The following is a 17,919-nucleotide window of genomic DNA, read 5'->3' on the forward strand; positions in this document are numbered from 1 at the left end:
AATGAATGGGGTGTTAAAGTTCCCTACTATTACTGTATTATTATCAATGAGTTTCTTTAATTTTGTTATTAATTGGTTTATATAATCGGCTGCTCCCATGTTAGGGGCAGAAATAGTTCCAATTTTTAGATCTTCTTGTTGGATAGACTCTTTAATTATGATATTGTATCCTTCCTCATCTTTTACTACAGTCTTTGGTTTAAGATATAATTTCTCTCTTCATATCTATTAGCATGATAAATGGCTTTCCACCCCCTTACTTTCAGTCTGGAGGTGTCTTTGGATCTAAAATGAGTCTCTTGCAGACAGCATATCAATGGGTCTTGGGTTTTTTTTAAATCAAATCTGATACCCTATGTCTTTTGATTGGGGCATTTAGCCCATTTACTTTCAGAATAACTATGGAAAGGTATGAATTTAGTGCCATTGTATTACTTGTAAAGTCACTGTTTCTGTATATTGTCTCTGTTCCTTTCTGTTATATGTTACTTTTGGGCTCCCTCTTTGCTTATAGGATCCGTTTTATTATTTCTTGCAGGGCTGGTTTAGTGATCACAAATTCTTTTAGTTTCTGTTTGTCCTGGAAGCCTATTTTGAAGCTTTTTATTTTTCCTTCTATTTATCTTTCCTTCTATCGCTTTCCTTCTATTCTAGCTGGATAAAGTATTCTTGGTTGAATATTTTTCTCATTTAGCACACTGAATATATCATGCCAGTCCTTTCTGGCCTTGCCAGGTCTCTGTGGATAGGTCTGCTGCCAGTCTAATGTTTCTACCCTTATAGGTTAAGGATCTCTTGTCTTGAGCTACTTTTAAGATTTTCTCTTTGTCTCTGAGATTTGCAAGTTTCACTATTACATGTCAGCTTGTTGACCTGGTTTTATTGATTTTGAAGGGGGTTCTCTGTGCCTCCTGGACTTGAATCCTATACCTTCTGCCTCTCTCTCTCTCTCTCTCTCCCCCTCTCCTTCTGGGATCCCAATTTTTCTAATATTGTTTTGCTTTATGGTATCACTTATATCTCAGATTCTCCCCTCCTGATCCAGTAATTGTTTATCTCTCTTTTTCTCAGTTTCTTTATTCTCCATCATTTGGTCTTCTATTTCATGAATTCTCTCTTCTGCCTCCTTTATCCTAGCAGTTAGAGCCTCCATTTTTTATTGCATCTCATAATAGCCTTTTTTAAATTTTGATTTGACCAGATTTCCATTCTTTTCTTTCTCCAGGGAGGGACTCTCTAATGTCTTTTATGCTTTTTTCAAGCCCAGCTTGTATCTTTATAATGATTATTCTGAACTCTAGTTCTGACATCTTATTTATGTCCATACTGATTAGGGCCCTGGCAGTCAGTACTGCCTCTTGTTCTCTTTTTTGAGGTGAATTTTTCCATCGTGTCATTCTGTCCAGAGAAGAATAGATGAATGAGAGAACAAAGTACTAAAATGGTAACAATGACTCCAGAGAAATATACACTAAAAAAAAAAAAAAAAAACAGTAAAGCCTCCAAATGGAAAAAAAATTAATTAAAAAAAAGAGAGAATGTAATCAGAGAGGTGAATAGAACAGAGCAGTACACTGGATCCTATGTGTATCTTGGTCTGTTTGTTAGAAAACTAGATCCCAAAATTGTAAAGAAAGAAAAACTGATGTATGTACAAAAATAAAATTAAATACAATGAAAAGATAGACTGTAACTCTAAAAATGAAAATTAAAAGATAAAAAAGAAAAAAAAGAAGGAATATGTACAGGTGAACAGAACACAGCAATAAACTATATCCTGGGTGTATTTTGGTCTTTGTTAGAAGAAACTACATCCCAAGATTGTAAAGAAAGAAAAACTTACATATATACAAAAATAACATTGAATATCCTTTCAATACATTGAAAGGATAGAATGTAGCTATAAAGATGAAAATTTTAAAAGACTTTAACAAAAAATAAGAAGAAGAAAAAAGAGAGACAATATGATTAGACAAGTGAAGAGAACAGAGCCATACACTAGATTCTGGGTGTATTTTTGGTCTCTTTGTTAGAAGAAACTAATCTTAAAATTTTAAAGAAAGAAAATATTTTTTTAATATTTAATTAAGTACAATGAAAGGATAGGATGTAATTATAAAAATGAAAATTTAAAAATATTAAAAAAAAAAGAGATGATAAGAAATTGAAAAAGGAAAGAGAAAAAAATTAAAATTGAAAGACTAAAGAATCATGGGGGGAAAAACGTGAATTCTGTATATTGTTTTCCCCTAGTGCTAGAGTTCTGTAGTTCTCTATGATCAGTAAACTGGTCTTAGCTGGATGTTCTTGCTGCTCTGGGCAAGGGGCCTGTTAGACTGATTTTTAGGTGTCTTTGCCCTGGGCGGGATTGCACCACCCTTGCCAGGGGCCAGGCTAAGTAAGCAGCTCAGGATTGCTGTCTGTGGCTTTTGTTCCCTGAAGGCTTTCCACACTGCTTTAGAGGATGAAAATGAAAATGGCGATCTCCCAATCTCCAGCCCCTGAGCCAAAAGCTCTGGCCCCACTCCTCAGTGCACCCTCAGGGAAAAGCAGGTAATCACTCCTCTCTCCCTGGTCTCTGCACTCCTTGCTCACCCAGCCTGTGATAGAGTCTTTCTATCTCAGGCATATGACCCCCTTTCAAGTCTACAAACTGCAAGCTCCTATGGCAGGCACCCGAGGCACTCCTCCTTGATGAGGAAGGGGGTGTCTTGCCACGGTTCTACCACTTGCTATGCCCCTATGCAGGGAACAGTCACCTGACTGCTGTGGTTCCCAGTTTATGGCAACCCTGAGCTGAGAGCTCACTCTTGGGGTCACTCTGCAGCCAGCTTCCCTGCTCTGATGCCTGCATTCAGGCACCCTAGTCTTCCTGTGACCCCAGGGATCCTGAAACCACACTGTCCCACCTAGGATTCCACTTCACCACCTGAGCACCTTTCAGGCAGGGTTGTCCCTCACTGGGGCAGACTTCTAAAAGTTCTGATTTTGCACTCCACTGCTATATCACTTTCTGGTCGGTGGGCGATGGAGGCTCCCTCCCCCTGCAGTTTATCTTCCCATATATCACCTTGGATTCATTTCTCCACACCACCTACCTTGCAGAATGTGATCACTTCTCTATTTGTAGAGTTGCAGCTGTTCTTTTCTTACCTCTCCGGTTGAGTTTGCAGGTGTTCAGAATGATTTTACAGCTGTCTAGCTGAATTCCTGGGACCAGATGAAACTAGGGTCTCCTGCTCCTCTGCCATCTTGGACTATCTCTGGGATTGTTTTCTTCATTTCACTTTCTGCTGCTTCATTAATAGTGTATAGGAATGCAACAGATATTTATACATTGATTTTGTATCCTGCAACTTTACTGAATTCCTCTTTCATTTCTAGTAGTTTTTTAGTGGAGTCTTTAGGGATTGGGGGGGGCATTGTTTGGTTTTATTTTTCTTAAATTTTTTTTAACCTCTTATTGTATTTTTGCAGTGTTCCAAGATTCATTGTTTATGCACCACACCCAGTGCTCCATGCAATACGTGCCCTCCTTAATACCCACCACCAGGCTCACCCATTCCCCCCAGCCCCCATCCTCTCCATAATCCCAGTTTGTTAGAGTGCTATGTTATATAAAAGTGGTAAAAATGGACATCCTTGTCCTATTCCTGAGCTTAGGAGAAAAGCTCTTAAGTTTTTCACCATTGTGTATGATGTTAGCTGTGGGTTTTTCAAATGTGACCTTTGTTATTTTGAGGTGTGTTCCTTCTAGACCTATTTTGTTGAGAGTTTTTATCATGGATGAATATTGTACTTTGTCAGACACTCTTTCTGCATCTATTGAAATGATCATATGGTTCTTATCCTTTCTCTTACTGATGTGATGTGTCACACTGATTGATTTGCAAATATTGAACCACCACTGCATCCTGGGAATAAATCCCACTTGTGTGTAGTGAGTGATTTTTTAAATGTACTGTCGGATTTGGTTTGCTAGTGTTTAGTTGAGGATTTTTGCATCTATGTTCGTCAGAGATATTGGCCAGTATTTTTTGTGGTGTCTTTATCTGGCTTTGGTGTCAGGGTGATATTCACCTCATAGAATGAATTTGCAAGTTTGCCTTCCATTTCTATTTTTTTGAAAAATTTGAGAAGAACGGGTATTAACTCTTTTTTAAATGTTTGGTAGAAGTCCCCTAGGAAACCACCTGCCCTGGAGTTTTGTTTGTTAGTTTTTGATTACTGACTCAATTTTTTTTTGCGGCTTATCAGTCTGTTCAAGTTTGCTATGTCTTTGTTTCAGTTTTGGTAGTTTATATGTTTCTAGGAATTTATCCATTTCTTCGATGTTATACAATTTGTATGGCATACATACAAGAGAATAACATTCTTTCTCTCTTTTTTTAAGATTTTATTTATTTATTTGACAGAGATCACAAGTAGGCAGAGAGGCAGGCAGAGAGAGGGTGGGGGAAGCAGGCTCCCTGCCAAGCAGAGAGCCCAATGTGGGGCTCGATCCCAGGACCCCGAGATCATGACCTGAGCCGAAGGCAGAGGCTTTAACCCACTGAGCCACCCAGGCGCCCTAAGAATAGCATTCTCCTATAATTGTATTTCTGTGATGTTGGTTTTTATTTCTCCTCTTTGTGATTTATTTGGATCCTCTCCCTTTTTTTGATGAGTCTAGCTAGAGGTTTATCAATTTTGTTGATCTTTTCAAAGAAGAGCTCTGGGTTCATTGATTTATTCTATTTGTTTTTAAGTTTCCATATAATTTATTTCTGCTGTAATTTTTATTGTTTCCTTCCTTCTGCTGGTTTTGAGTTTTGTTTGTTCTTGTATTTCTAGCTCCTTTTAGTGTAAAGTTAATTGTTTACACCGTCTGGGCTTTCCAGTTTTTAAAATTCCACACTTTAAGTCCCGCTGGTTATACGAACTCATGAAATTGAGCCCTTCTCATTTCCAAAGCCAAATGTTATGGAGATTCATCTTCCTTGTGTGGGCTTTCCAGTGTGAAGTCTGTTTTTTTGCCCTTCTGCCAGCCAGTGGCTCCCTTCCCACCACAGATGACTGTGGCCTGTTTTGCTCCCTTATGTATCTCCACCCTTCCTACCCTCTTCAGTGTGGACTCCTCTCTATCTTTAATTATGGATGGGACGCCTGGGTGGTTCTGTCATTGAGTGTCTGCCTTCGCCTCAGGTCATGATCCCAGGGTCCTGGGCTCAAGCCCCACGTCGGGCTCCCTGCTCAGCACAAAGCCTGCTCACCCTCTCCCATCCCCCCTGTTCGTGTTCCCTCTCTAGCTGTGTCTCTCTCTGTCAAATAATTAAATAAAATCTTTAATTATGGAGTTTGTTATGCCAGTCTTCAGATCCGTTTTCTGGGTTATTTACACTGATGTGATTGTTATCTAGTTGTATCCATGGGAGGAGAAAATCTTAGGCTCTTCCTACTCCTACATCTTCCCAGCTGACCGCCACACAGTAGCTTAATATAAGGAATTATAGGGTTATAATAAAAGAATAATTATAAGATATAAGGAAATTCAGTATAGTACCCTAGGTCTGAGGTAGAATATCTAAGGATAAATAAACCTAGTAGGGGCTCAGACCTCAAAGAAAGCATGGTTCAGCCTCCTGATATCAGAGAAGTTTGCTGATTTGGTTAGGTGGGAACTGGACTAGAGTTGCTGAGCAAACAATAGGCCACCTTTCAGAGCGCAAGCAGGGGAGCAGACAGTCAGTAAGGTGTTGTGAATATCCGAAAGAACTCTGGGTGCCAGTGAAAGGAGGAAGAACTAAGAGCACATACAAGATGAAAGTGAGGGATGGGAGCTTTTGCAGGATGACTATTTAGTGTGTGTCTCTATGAAACACATGTGGCTGGCTACCTGCAGGTCATTTGGGAGCCCCATGTTGTAAGGGTTGTGGAAGGGTTATCACCCGGCTGAGGCTGCAAGGCCACAGAGGTACCAAATCCTGGGCTCCAAGGCGCTGACACTACCTGATATCTTCACATCTATGCAGTAGACTCCTGGCCAGGTCCAGAGAGACTAGCAAGAGAACCTCTTTCTCCTGTCCCTCTAGCGACCTCTACTGAGAATGTTTAAATATTGTGCTCACTCTAAAGAAGAAACTTAAAAGGATCCTTATACATATACTATATATGGAAAGATGCTTTTGGAACTAAGAAGCAGTAAATAGGTAGTTAACACATACACGGCTGGTTTGGGCTTAATAATATCAGGTTGAAAAGTATTTCATCTAGGTTCAAGAGGGACATTGTACTGCAATTTTCTTTTTTGGTAACTTATTGAATATTTTGGTATTATACTGTCTTCATAAAACTCTGGTTTAGCAATGAATCTGTATAATATTAGTGTTATTTCCATCTTAAATGTTTGCTAGAATTTACTAGGAAACCTGTCTGGGGATGGAGTTTATTTTATGGGATGGTTTTGAATATTCAGTGTTTGTTGTAGATATAGAGCTAAGTAAGATTCTGTTTCCTCTTTAGTTTTTCTTTCAAGAAATTTGTACATTTTACCTAAGTTGTCAAATTTGTAGTCATAAAGTCATTCCTAACTTTCTTCAATTCTTCTATTCTTCTAAAGTCTGTAGGCTCTAGTGATATCAGATGCTTGGCATTGGTAATAATTGCTCTCTTTTTTTCTTGTTGAGTCCAGGAGTTTAACAATTTTATTGGTCCTTTCAATAAGCCATCTTAATGGTTTGTTCATTTTCTCCATTGTTTTCAACCTTATTGATTTATGTTCTTACCTTCATTTTTCTCTTATTTTTATGTACTTTTGGATTAATTCTTGTTTTTCTAGTTGCCTAAGCTAAAACCTAAGGTCATTGATTTTATACATTTAGTCTTTTAAAATTATTTTTCCCTTTTAATTGTTTTATCCGAGTATAGTTGGCCCAGTGTCCCATTAGTTTCGGGTATATAACATAGTGATGGACAAGTCTTTGGGTTATGCCGTGCTCAGCACAGGCATAGCGGCCATCTGTCACCATACCGTGCTATTACAGTACCACGGACTTTGTTCCCCTATGCTGTGCCTTCCATCCATGGGACTTAAATTCATCCCATAACTGGGAACCAGTATGTCCCACTCTCCTTCACCCATTTTGCCCATCCCCAAACCCCTGCCCATCTGGCAACCAGCAGTTTTACATTTAGTCTTTTATAATCATTTAAAGCTATAGTTTTGCCTCTAAGCCTTTTTTGCTATATCACACAAATATTGATATTTTGTTTTCATGATCATGAAGTGCAACATATTTTCTAACTTCCCCTGTTTTCTTTTTTTAACCATGTGTTAACTAGAATTATGTCCTTTAATTTTTAAGTATCTGGGGTTTTTGTAGGTATATTATTAATTCTAATTCAATTCTATCATCTCCAGAAAACATTCTATAGACTTGAACTTTCAGAATTTTATTGTGACTTAGCTTTTGGCCCAGCAGATGGTCTTTCTTGGTGAACATACCACATACACTTGAAGAGCATGTGTGTATGTTCTGCATTTCTTGGTGTACTATAACTATCAATTAAGTCAAGGTATTTGATAGTATTATTTGATATTCTGTGTCCTTTCTAATTTTTTGTCTAATTGTTCTGTCAAGTGCTAAGAGAACAACATTAAAATACACAAATAATAACTGGAATTTTTTTCTGTTTCTCCCTTTAATTCCATCAGTTCTTGCTTCATATAATTTGAATACCTGTTATCAAACACATACTTATTTATTATTTTTATACCTGATGAAATGACATTTTGTCATCATGAAATGTCCCTTTTTAACTTTGTTTTGCAGTCTATTTTATCTGAAATTAATGTATCCACTTTAACCTTCTTAGGCTTACTTTTTGCATTCTATTTAATGTTCCATTCTTTTTTTCTAACTTATCTGTAGTTTTATATTTAAAGCATGGCTTTGTAAATATCATATACTTTAGTCTTACTTTTTTATCCTGTCTTTAAAATCCTTGTCTGATAATTCCAACATATGAGACATATGAGACATCTCAGGATTGATCTTTGTTGTCTCTTTGATATGAGATATTTAGTGCATTAGCATTTTTAAAACTTTAAAACATTTTTAAAGTTTTTATTTCTTTACCATAAAATAATGATTTAAGTGGACAATTCAATAATTATTAGTATACCTACAAAGTCATGGAACCATCATCACAATCCAGTTTTTGGCCATTTCTGTCACCTTAGAAATTTCCTCATGCCCTTTAAGCAGTCACTCCCCATTCCTGAGCCCCACCACATACAAAGCCTTTGATAGTTACTAATTTAAATTCTAAATTTTAATTTACATTTTAGACTTTTTATATAAATAGAATCATACAATATATGGCCTTTCTTGCCAGCTTTCTTTTACTTAGCATCCATGTTGTAATATGTATCAGTTTAGTTGCTGAGTAGAATTTCATTATAAATATATCACATTTTGTTTATACATTCCACAATAATTAATATTTAGGTTATTTCTGGTTTGAGATATCCCTAATAATGCTACCATGAAGATTTGTGTACATCTTTATATAGACATGTTTTCATTTCTCTTTGGTAGATTTCTAGGAATGTAATTGCTAATTCATATATTAAATCTATGTTTATACCTTTGAGGAACTGCCAGACTTTTCTACAATGGATACACCAGTTTACATTCCTACTGGTAATGTATGAGGACTTCAGTTTCTATACATACTCACCAACACTTGTCATTATCTGTCTTTTTCATTATAGCCATCCTAGTGCATATGAGGTAGTATCTTGTTGTGGTTTTGATTTGCAGTTCCCTGATGACTAATGATGTTGAGCATCTTTTCATACGCTCTTTACCACTTGTCAAATCTTTTGCCTATTTTTAAATGATATCCTTTGTCTTGTTGGTTCTGAGTTTTTTAAATATTCTGAATACAAGTTCCTAATTGGATGTATTATTTGCAAGTATTTTTCTCCCTTTCTATGGCTTGTCTTTTTACTTTCTTGAGTGTGTCCTTTGATATGCTAAACGTTTTAAATTTTGATGAAACCCAAATTATCTGTATTTTTTTGTTGCTTGTGCTTTTTATTTTGTATCTAAGAAGGCTTTGCCTAATCAAAGATCATGAAGATTTACTCCTATGATCTATACTAAGAGTTTTATAGTTTTAGCTCTTACATTTATTTCTCTAAATGTTTAGTTAATTTTTGTTTGTTTATGGTGTAAGGTAAGACCCAGCCTCATTTTTTGGTATATGGATGTTCATTTGTCCTGGCAGTATTATTGAAGAGATTATTCTTTCCTTTGTTGAGCAGTCTTGGCACTCTTATTAAACAACAGTACGTTGATATATGGGCTTATTTCTGATTCTCAATACTATAATATTGACATAATGTCTCTCCTTACTCCTGCTCCACTAACATTTAATATAAATATATTTTTATTTGTAATGTTTTCTCTTTGCCTGATCCATTTATTTTCTCTGTTCCTCCTTTCATATCTTCTTTTTTTAAAGATTTTATTTATTTATTTGACAAAGATCACAAGTAGGCAGAGAGGCAGGCAGAAAGAAAGAGGAAGGGAAGCAGGCTCCCTGCTGAGCAGAGAGCCCAATGCGGGGCTCAATCCCAGGACCCCAGGATCATGACCTGAGCCAAAGGCAGAGGCTTTAACCCACTGAGCCACCCAGGCACCCCCCTTTCCTATCTTCTTGGATTGCTTTAATGTATTTTTGTTTATGTACCACATACCTTTTTTTCTGGCAGCTTTCAAGATTTTCTCTTTATGTTTGGTTTGCAACAATTTGACTGTAATATTCCTAGGTATGGTTCTTTTTGTATTCATCCTAATAGGAATTTTCTCTGAGCTTCTTGAATCTGTAAGTTTATGTCTTTCACCAAATTTTGGTCTTTATAATTTCAAAAATTTTTTCTGCCCCATTTTTTTCTCTTCTATTTCCAGAACTCCAGTTATATACATGTCAGACCTTTTAATATTGTCCTAAAGGTCCCTGCTGTTCTGTTCAGTTTCTTTTCAAATGTTTTTCTATCTTTAGATAGATTAGAGGAAATTACTATTTCCAAATTAACATATCTTTAACTGTTAACATTAATCTGTTATTGTTAAGCCCATCTAGTAAATGTTTTAATTCAGATACTGTATTTTTCATTTCTAAAATTTACAATTCATTTTTTTATACTTTTTATTTCATTGTTAAAAGTTTCTATCCTTTCATTACAAGCATATTTTTCTTTACCTCATTGATTTAGTAAAAATACCTGCTTTAAAATCCTTGTCTGATAATTCCAACATATGAGACATCTCAGGATTGATCTTTGTTGTCTTTTCCCTTCATAAGAGGTCACATTTTTCTGGTTCTTGTTACACTGAAAAATTTTGAATTGTTATTTGGAGAATGTGAATATTATGTTGAGACTCTAGATTCTGTTCTATTTTTCCAAAGAATGTTGGCTTTTGTATTTTTTTTTTTTTTAAATACTGGGTATTTACCTCAAAGATACAGATGTAGTGAAAAGAAGGGCCATCTGTACCCCAATGTTCATAGAATCAATGGCCACAGTCGCCAAACTGTGGAAAGAACCAAGATGCCCTTCAACAGACAAATGGATAAAGAAGATGTGGTCCATATACACTATGGAGTATTATGCCTACATCAGAAAGGATGAATACCCAATTTTTGTAGCAACATGGATGGAACTGGAAGAGATTATGCAGAGTGAAATAAGTCAAGCAGAGAGAGTCAATTATCAATAGGGTTTCACTTACTTGTGGAGCATAAGGAATATCATGGAGGACATGGGGAGATGGAGAGGAGAAGTGAGTTGGGGGAAATCAGAGGAAGAGACGAACCATGAGAGACTGTGGACTCTGAGGAGCAATCTGGGGGTTTGGAGGGGCAGGGGGTGGGAGATTAGGTGAGCCTGGTGGTGGGATTAAGGAGGGCACATATTACATGGAGCACTGGGTGTTATAGGTAAACAATGAATCTCGGAACACCACATCAAAAACTGAACTACTATATGGTGACTAACTAAACAAAATTTTAAAAATTAGGCAATTAATTTAGTTGTACTCAAAATTCAAACTCTGTTTTTGATAGCTCAAATTCTGGAATTTAGGGGGTCATCCATTCAGGTATTTGAGCAGAGTTTATTTAAACATAGAGTTTGGTACTCTCCTTCTCTGATTCCTTTACAGGATTTTCTCTTCACTTTTTGGTGGCTGTGGTTGCACCAAACGTATCCTCTGGTTTTTCAGGCCAGAAAAACTGAGCATTCTTTTGGGGTTTCAGCTGCCCAGTATGGTGCAGGTTGTGGCATGCCCTCAGGCTAGATGTCATGAAAATGGGAAACTTACCCAGTATAGTTCCTTCCTTCTAAGTGTCAACTCCAGAGTCTACTTCTACAGTACCTTCAGGTAGATATTTTTTGTATTTAATCCAGAGTTTTTAATTGTCACCTGTGAAAGGAAGGGGCTGATCCAATAGGAGTTTACTAGTTTACTTAGCCATTACCAGCAGAACACAGTGCTCAGTATTGTTTAACAAAATAAAAATATAGCATGCTTTGTATATAAGTAAGCTTTTTCTATAAATGGGGTATTGTAACAGATGCAATGACTATTCAAATTTTAAAATTTATTAAACTTTAGAACAAAGGATATTAAAATACACATATTTAGATAGAACTATTTGCCTGTCCTTCAGCCATTATTATTTAAAGCTTAGTCTAACCCTTTCCTCCAAGTCTGAATATAGCTAACTCACTGTGAAGACTTTTATGGTTTCTAGGGCTTGTTTTTATAGTTTGAGAGAGCTAAATAAGCTTTGCGCAGTGGCAGTATCGTAGCCAATGAGGTTTATCCGAGGCGCGATTATTGCTAATTGAGAGAGCTAAATAGTGTTTATTTTAGCTAACATTATAGATCTTCTGTGTGTCAGGCACAGTGTTAATGGTGTGTTATATAATCCTGATAACTACATAAGATTGTTGTTGTTATTCTCAGTTTTCAGATGAGGAAACTGAGGATCAAAGAGAACAAATAACTTCTTTAAGTCACACATTTGAACTGGGATTGTAACAGTGATCTGACTACAGTGCCCATCATCTTTCACTTATATCACAGTACTGAAATACATCAAATACATTTTCCATTCAATCACTGAGCTCTATTTACTTGCAAAATATTTGTCAAGTCATAATAGGAATAGCATCATTAACCCTTCCTAGCTTATTTTATCAAAAAAGTATCAGCTTTATTTGCTCTTCTGTACTTCCAGGTCTTTCTTGCATCATATGAAAGAAGAAAAAAATTTAAAATTGCACAATAATATAATAATGTCATCTTGTGCAGAAATCATTTTATTCTAATCAGAAAAGCATCACAAATCCATTTTACTAATCTGTAATAAACTTTTTCTGCTGCTTTCTGCTATTGTAATGCCTTAGAAAACAACATCATCTAATATAGTGGATACCATATCCCGTGTGACCATGGACAAATCACAATGCCTTATTGTTTTATGTTTATTATCTATAAAGTAAGATAATAATTGATAGCTGTGTAATACTTACCTCATAGGATAATCAGATTTCAAAATCACTCTGCTGCTTATAAACTGTGTGGCAGGTTTAATCTCTGTTTTACTTGCCTTACATGTAAAAGGAGGCTAAATGACTTTCCCTTCTAGAGTGACGAAAAGGATTAAGGATTAAGTAAAATAGCTTTGTGTGAGTGCGAGTAACATACCATTGAGGGTTTCTAGAAGTGACAATGTCAAGACCCTGGTAAATATGCTTCCTAACCCCATTTCCCTATCATGTCTCCTTAAAGCCTGGGATAATGGACTGTTATATGCATGCTTTGATTTGATTCTTAAAATAGCTCTGTGAGATAAGGTAAACAGATATTATGCTCATTTTACATATGAGAAAACTAAGAACATTGGCTGTAATTGTGTCATGTACTAACAGTAATGAATACTATCTGATGTCCAAAAAGGATACCATTAAATATTTATTTCTCTTTAAAAGAATACCTTTGGCAGTATCTATTAAAGCAGAGCATACACATACCTTATGACCCAGAAATTCCATCCTTAAGTTTATATTATAAATGACTATATATGTTCACCAAAAGACAAGTAATAGTATGTCCCTAGCAGCTCTATTTTTTTTCCAGTTTGATTGGCATATAATTGACCTAAAACATTGTATTAGATTAAGTTGTACTACATAATGCTTTTGTATATGTATATATTGTGAAATGATTACCACAGTAAGTTTAGTTAATATCCATCACCACATAGTTATAATTTTTTATTTTTTATCATGACAACTTTTACAATCTACTCTATTATCAACTTTCAAATATGCAATGTAGTATTGTTAACTATATTCACAATGCTGTACATTATATCCCCAGAAATTACTTATTTTATAACTGGAAGTTTGTGCCTCTTGACCATCACCTATTTCTTACATGCCCCCATCCCCACCTCTGGGAACCACCAGTCTGTTCTGTTTTAATGAGTTCAGGTTTGGGGGGTTTTTTAGTTTGTTTGTTTGTTTAGATCCCACATATAAGTGGAATCATACAGTCTTTCTCTGTCTGACTTATTTCACTACCGTAGTGCCCTCAAGGTCCATCCATGTTGCCACAAATTACAAGATTTTCTTTCTTTTTATGGCTGAATAGTGTTCCATTTTCTTTATCCATTCATCCATTGATGGATAAATAGGTTTTTATGTCTTGGCTCATCATAAATAATGTGGCAGTGAATACATGTATCTCTGAGATAGTGATTTGATTTCTTTCAGACATATGGTCAGAAGTGGAATTTCTGGATCATATGGTAGTTTTAGTTTTTAAGAATTTTATTTTGAGGGGTGCCTGGGTGGCTCAGTGGGTTAAGCCTCTGCCTTTGCCTCAGGTCATGATCTCAGGGTCCTGGGATCGAGCCCCACATCAGGCTCCCTGCTCAGCGGGGAGCCTGCTTCCCCCCCACTCCTCTCTCTCTGCCTGCCTCTCTGCCTGCTTGTGATCTCTCTCTCTCTCAAATAAATAAATAAATAAAATCTTAAAAAATAAAGAATTTTATTTTGGGAGAAGGAGAGAGAGAAAGAGAGAACATGCATGCACTTACAAGTGGCAGGGACAAGAAACAGGGAGAGGGAGAAAGAGAATCTTAAGCAGGCTCCATGATCAACATAGAGCCTCACACCGGGCTCAATCTCATGACTCTGAGATCATGGCCTGAGCCAAAAATCAAGAGTTGGTGGCTTAACTGACTGAACCACCCAGGCACCCTGGTAGTTTTATTTTTTAATTTTTTTGAGGAACATTCACACTGCTTCTCATAATAGCTGGGCAAATTTACATTCCCACCAATAGTGAACAAGGATTCCCTTTTCTTCATATCTTCATAACACTTGTTATCTCTCATCTTGTTGATGACAGCGATTCTAGCAGGTGTGAGGTGATATCTCATTGTGGTTTTAATTTGCATTTCCCTGATGGTTAGTGATGCTAAGTACCTATTCATCTTGGCTATTTATATGTCTTCTTTGGAAAAATGTTTATTCAGTTCCTCTGCCCATTTTTTGTCAGACTATTTGTGTTTTTTGCTATTGAGTTGTACAAGTTCTGTATATATTTCAAATATTACCTCCCTATCAGATATATAACCTTTTTTTATTTAGATTCAATTAGCCAACATATAGTACATCATTGGTTTCAGATATAGAGTTCAATAATTCATCAGTTGCATATAACACCCAGTGCTCATCACATCCCGTGCCCTCCTTAATGCCCATCACCCAATTACCCCATCTCCCCCACCTCCCCTCCAGCAACCCTCAGTTTGTTTCCTAGAGTTAAGAGTCTCTCATGGTTTGTCTCCATCTCTGATTTCTTTCCATTCTGTTTTTTCCTCCCCTCCCCTATGATCCTCTGCACTTTCTTATAGTACACATATGAGTGTAACCATATGATGATTGTCCTTCTCTGACTGACTCATTTCACTCAATATAATATGCTCCAGTTCCAACCACGTTGATGGCCCCTCCACCAGAAGACAGACTGGAAGGAAAGGTGAATGATAAGCTTATTTCCCATAGGGCTGTAAAACTCCAGCGCCAGGAGAAAATAATATAGGGAGCTCCAGGTGTTCCCTCACAACTTGCTTACACTTCAAGCTAAATTTTTGTATTTCTTTTTTAGTTTCTTATTCTTTCTTTTTTTTTGAACCTGCTCCCATTTCAAGTAGATTAGTATTTCCCAACCTATGTTTTGAAGTTTCTTAACTTTTATTCTTTTTCACATGTATGTTTTATAGATTTATGTCCCATAGTAACCCATTTTCCACTCAATTCAGTTTTATCTTGATATATACATAAGTTCTGATTTCTTTGCAATTTTGGGATTTGTGTCTTCTAACACAGAGACCAAAAATCAAGCAGGAACAGACAGATCACCCTGCTGTGTCCACCCTGAGAGATTATACTCTCTCCTCCCATCCCTCTCCCTTTTTTCTCTCTTTTCTTTTTTCTTTCTTTTTTATTGTTTTGGATCATCCTGGCTTTGATGGCATATATGTGGTAGATTTTGACCACTTTAGATTTTTTCTCCCATTCTTTAAGTTGTCTTTTCATTTTATTGATGTTTTGTTATGCAGAAGCTTTTAGTTTGATATAGTCCTGCTTGTTTTGCTTTTGTTGTCTTTCCTTTACTCATCAAATCCAAAAAAGATCATTGTGAGGGTGTGTGCCCACTATGTTTTCTTCTAGAAGTTTTATAGTGTCAGATCTTATATTCAAGTTTTTAATCAGTTACATACAAAGAAAACCCCATAATAAAAATAAAATAAATTTTTAAAAAGACATAAGGTGACAGAGTGGATAAAAACACAAGACCTATCTATATGCTACCTACCGGAGACTCGTTTTAGACCTAAGGACATGTACGGATTGAAAGTGAGGGCATGGAGAGATATTTATCATGCAGGTGGATGTCAAAAGAATGCCACAGTAATAAAACTTATATTGGACAAAATAGATTTTAAAACAAAGACTATGACAAGACACGAAGAAGGTCCCTATATAATAATAAAGGGGACAATGCAACATGAGGACATAATAATAGTAACTATACATGCACCCAATATGGGAGCATCCATATATATAAAATACTTAATAACAAATATAAGGAAACTAATCAATAGTAATACAATAATAGGAAGGACACTTAACACCCTGTGTATATTAATGGACAGATCATGCAATCTGAAAATCAACAAGAAAACAATGGCTTTGAATGAGCCACTGGAACAGATTAATTTAACATAAATATATCCAGAACATTCCATCCTAAAAGGGCAGAATACACATTCTTTTCAGTACACATGGAACATTCTTCAGAATAGATCATGTATAAGGCCACAAAGCTAGTTTCCACAAATTCATAAATATCAAAGTCACATTATGCATCTTTTCTGGCCACAATGCTATGAAACTAGAAATCAACTACAAGAAAAATTCTGGAAAGTGCATAAATACATGTAGGTTAAATTAAATGCTACTAAACAATAAATGGATCAACCAAGGAATCAAAGAAGAAATCCAAAAGTACATGGAAACAAATTAAAATGAAAGCATGACACTTCAGAACCTTTGGGATGCAAGAGGAATGTTTATAGCACTACAGGCCTACCTACAGAAGCAAGAAAAATCTCAATTAAACACTAAAGGAAATAGAAAAAAAGACAAGCTAAGTGCAAAACTAGAAGAAGGAAGGAAATAATAAAGTTTAGGGCAGAAATAAATGATATAGAAACTAAAAAAAATAATAGAACAGATCAACGAAACCAGGAGCTGGTTCTTTGAAAAGATCAACACAATTCATAAAACTCTAGGCACAGTCATCAAAAAACAAAGAGAAAGGACTCAAGTAAATACAATTACAAATGAAAGAGGAGAAATAACAACAACATCACAGAAATACAAATAATTGTAAGAGAACATTATGAAAAACTGTATACCAATAAATTGGACAACCTAGAAAAAAATGGATAAATTCCTAGAAACATATAGCCTACCAAAGCTGAAGTAGGAAGAAGTAGAAAATTTGAATAGACTGATTACCAGCAAGGATATTGAATCAGTAATCAAAAAAACTCCCAATGAACAAAAGTTGAGGACCAGTTTCACAGGCAAATTCTACCAAACATTTAAAGAAGAGTTAATACCTATTCTAGTTGAACTATTCCCAAAAAATAGAAGACCAAGTAAAACTTCCAAATTTCATTCTATGAGGCCAGCATTACTGTGATACCAAAACCAGATAAAGACGCCACTAAAAAACAGAACTACAGGTGAATATCCCTGCTGAACATAGATGCAAAAATCCTCGACAAAATACTAGCAAACATAATCCAACAATACATTCAAAAAATCGCTCACCACAGTCAAGTGGGATTTAGTCCTGGGATGCAAGAGTGGTTCCATATTCACAAATCAAAGTGATACATCATATCAATGAAAAAAAGGATTAAAACCATACGGTCATTTCAATAGACACAGGAAAAGCATTTGACAAAGTACAGTATCCATTCATGATAAAACCCTCAACAAAGTGGTTTTAGAGGGAATATTACCTCAACATAATAAAGGTCACATATGAAAAACACACAATGAACATCATACTCAATGGGGAAAAACAGATTTTCTCTTAAGGTCAGGAACAAGAAAGGGATGCCTACTCTCACCACTTTTAGTCAGCATAGTACTGGAAGTCCTAGCCACAGCAATTAAACAACAAAAGGAAATTAAAGGCATCCAAATTGGTAAGGAAAAAGCTGAACTTTCACTCTTTGCAGATGACAGAATACTCCATATTAGAAAACCCA

At 36.0% G+C, this 17,919-nt stretch overlaps 1 protein-coding gene and 1 non-coding gene across 7 annotated transcripts in view; both read left to right on the forward strand.

Moving 5' to 3' along the window:
• Nucleotides 1-17,919, forward strand: part of TMLHE (trimethyllysine hydroxylase, epsilon) — a 92,078-nt gene that overhangs the window by 63,020 nt on the left and 11,139 nt on the right. The gene's annotated exons all lie outside the window — the stretch shown is intronic.
• Nucleotides 11,838-11,983, forward strand: LOC125092587 (U4 spliceosomal RNA). Its single transcript, XR_007125019.1, has one exon. It is a non-coding gene; the product is annotated as a U4 spliceosomal RNA (small nuclear RNA).

This window comes from Lutra lutra, chromosome X (assembly GCF_902655055.1).
Source record: "Lutra lutra chromosome X, mLutLut1.2, whole genome shotgun sequence".
In the NCBI taxonomy this organism is placed as follows: Eukaryota; Metazoa; Chordata; class Mammalia; order Carnivora; family Mustelidae; genus Lutra; species Lutra lutra.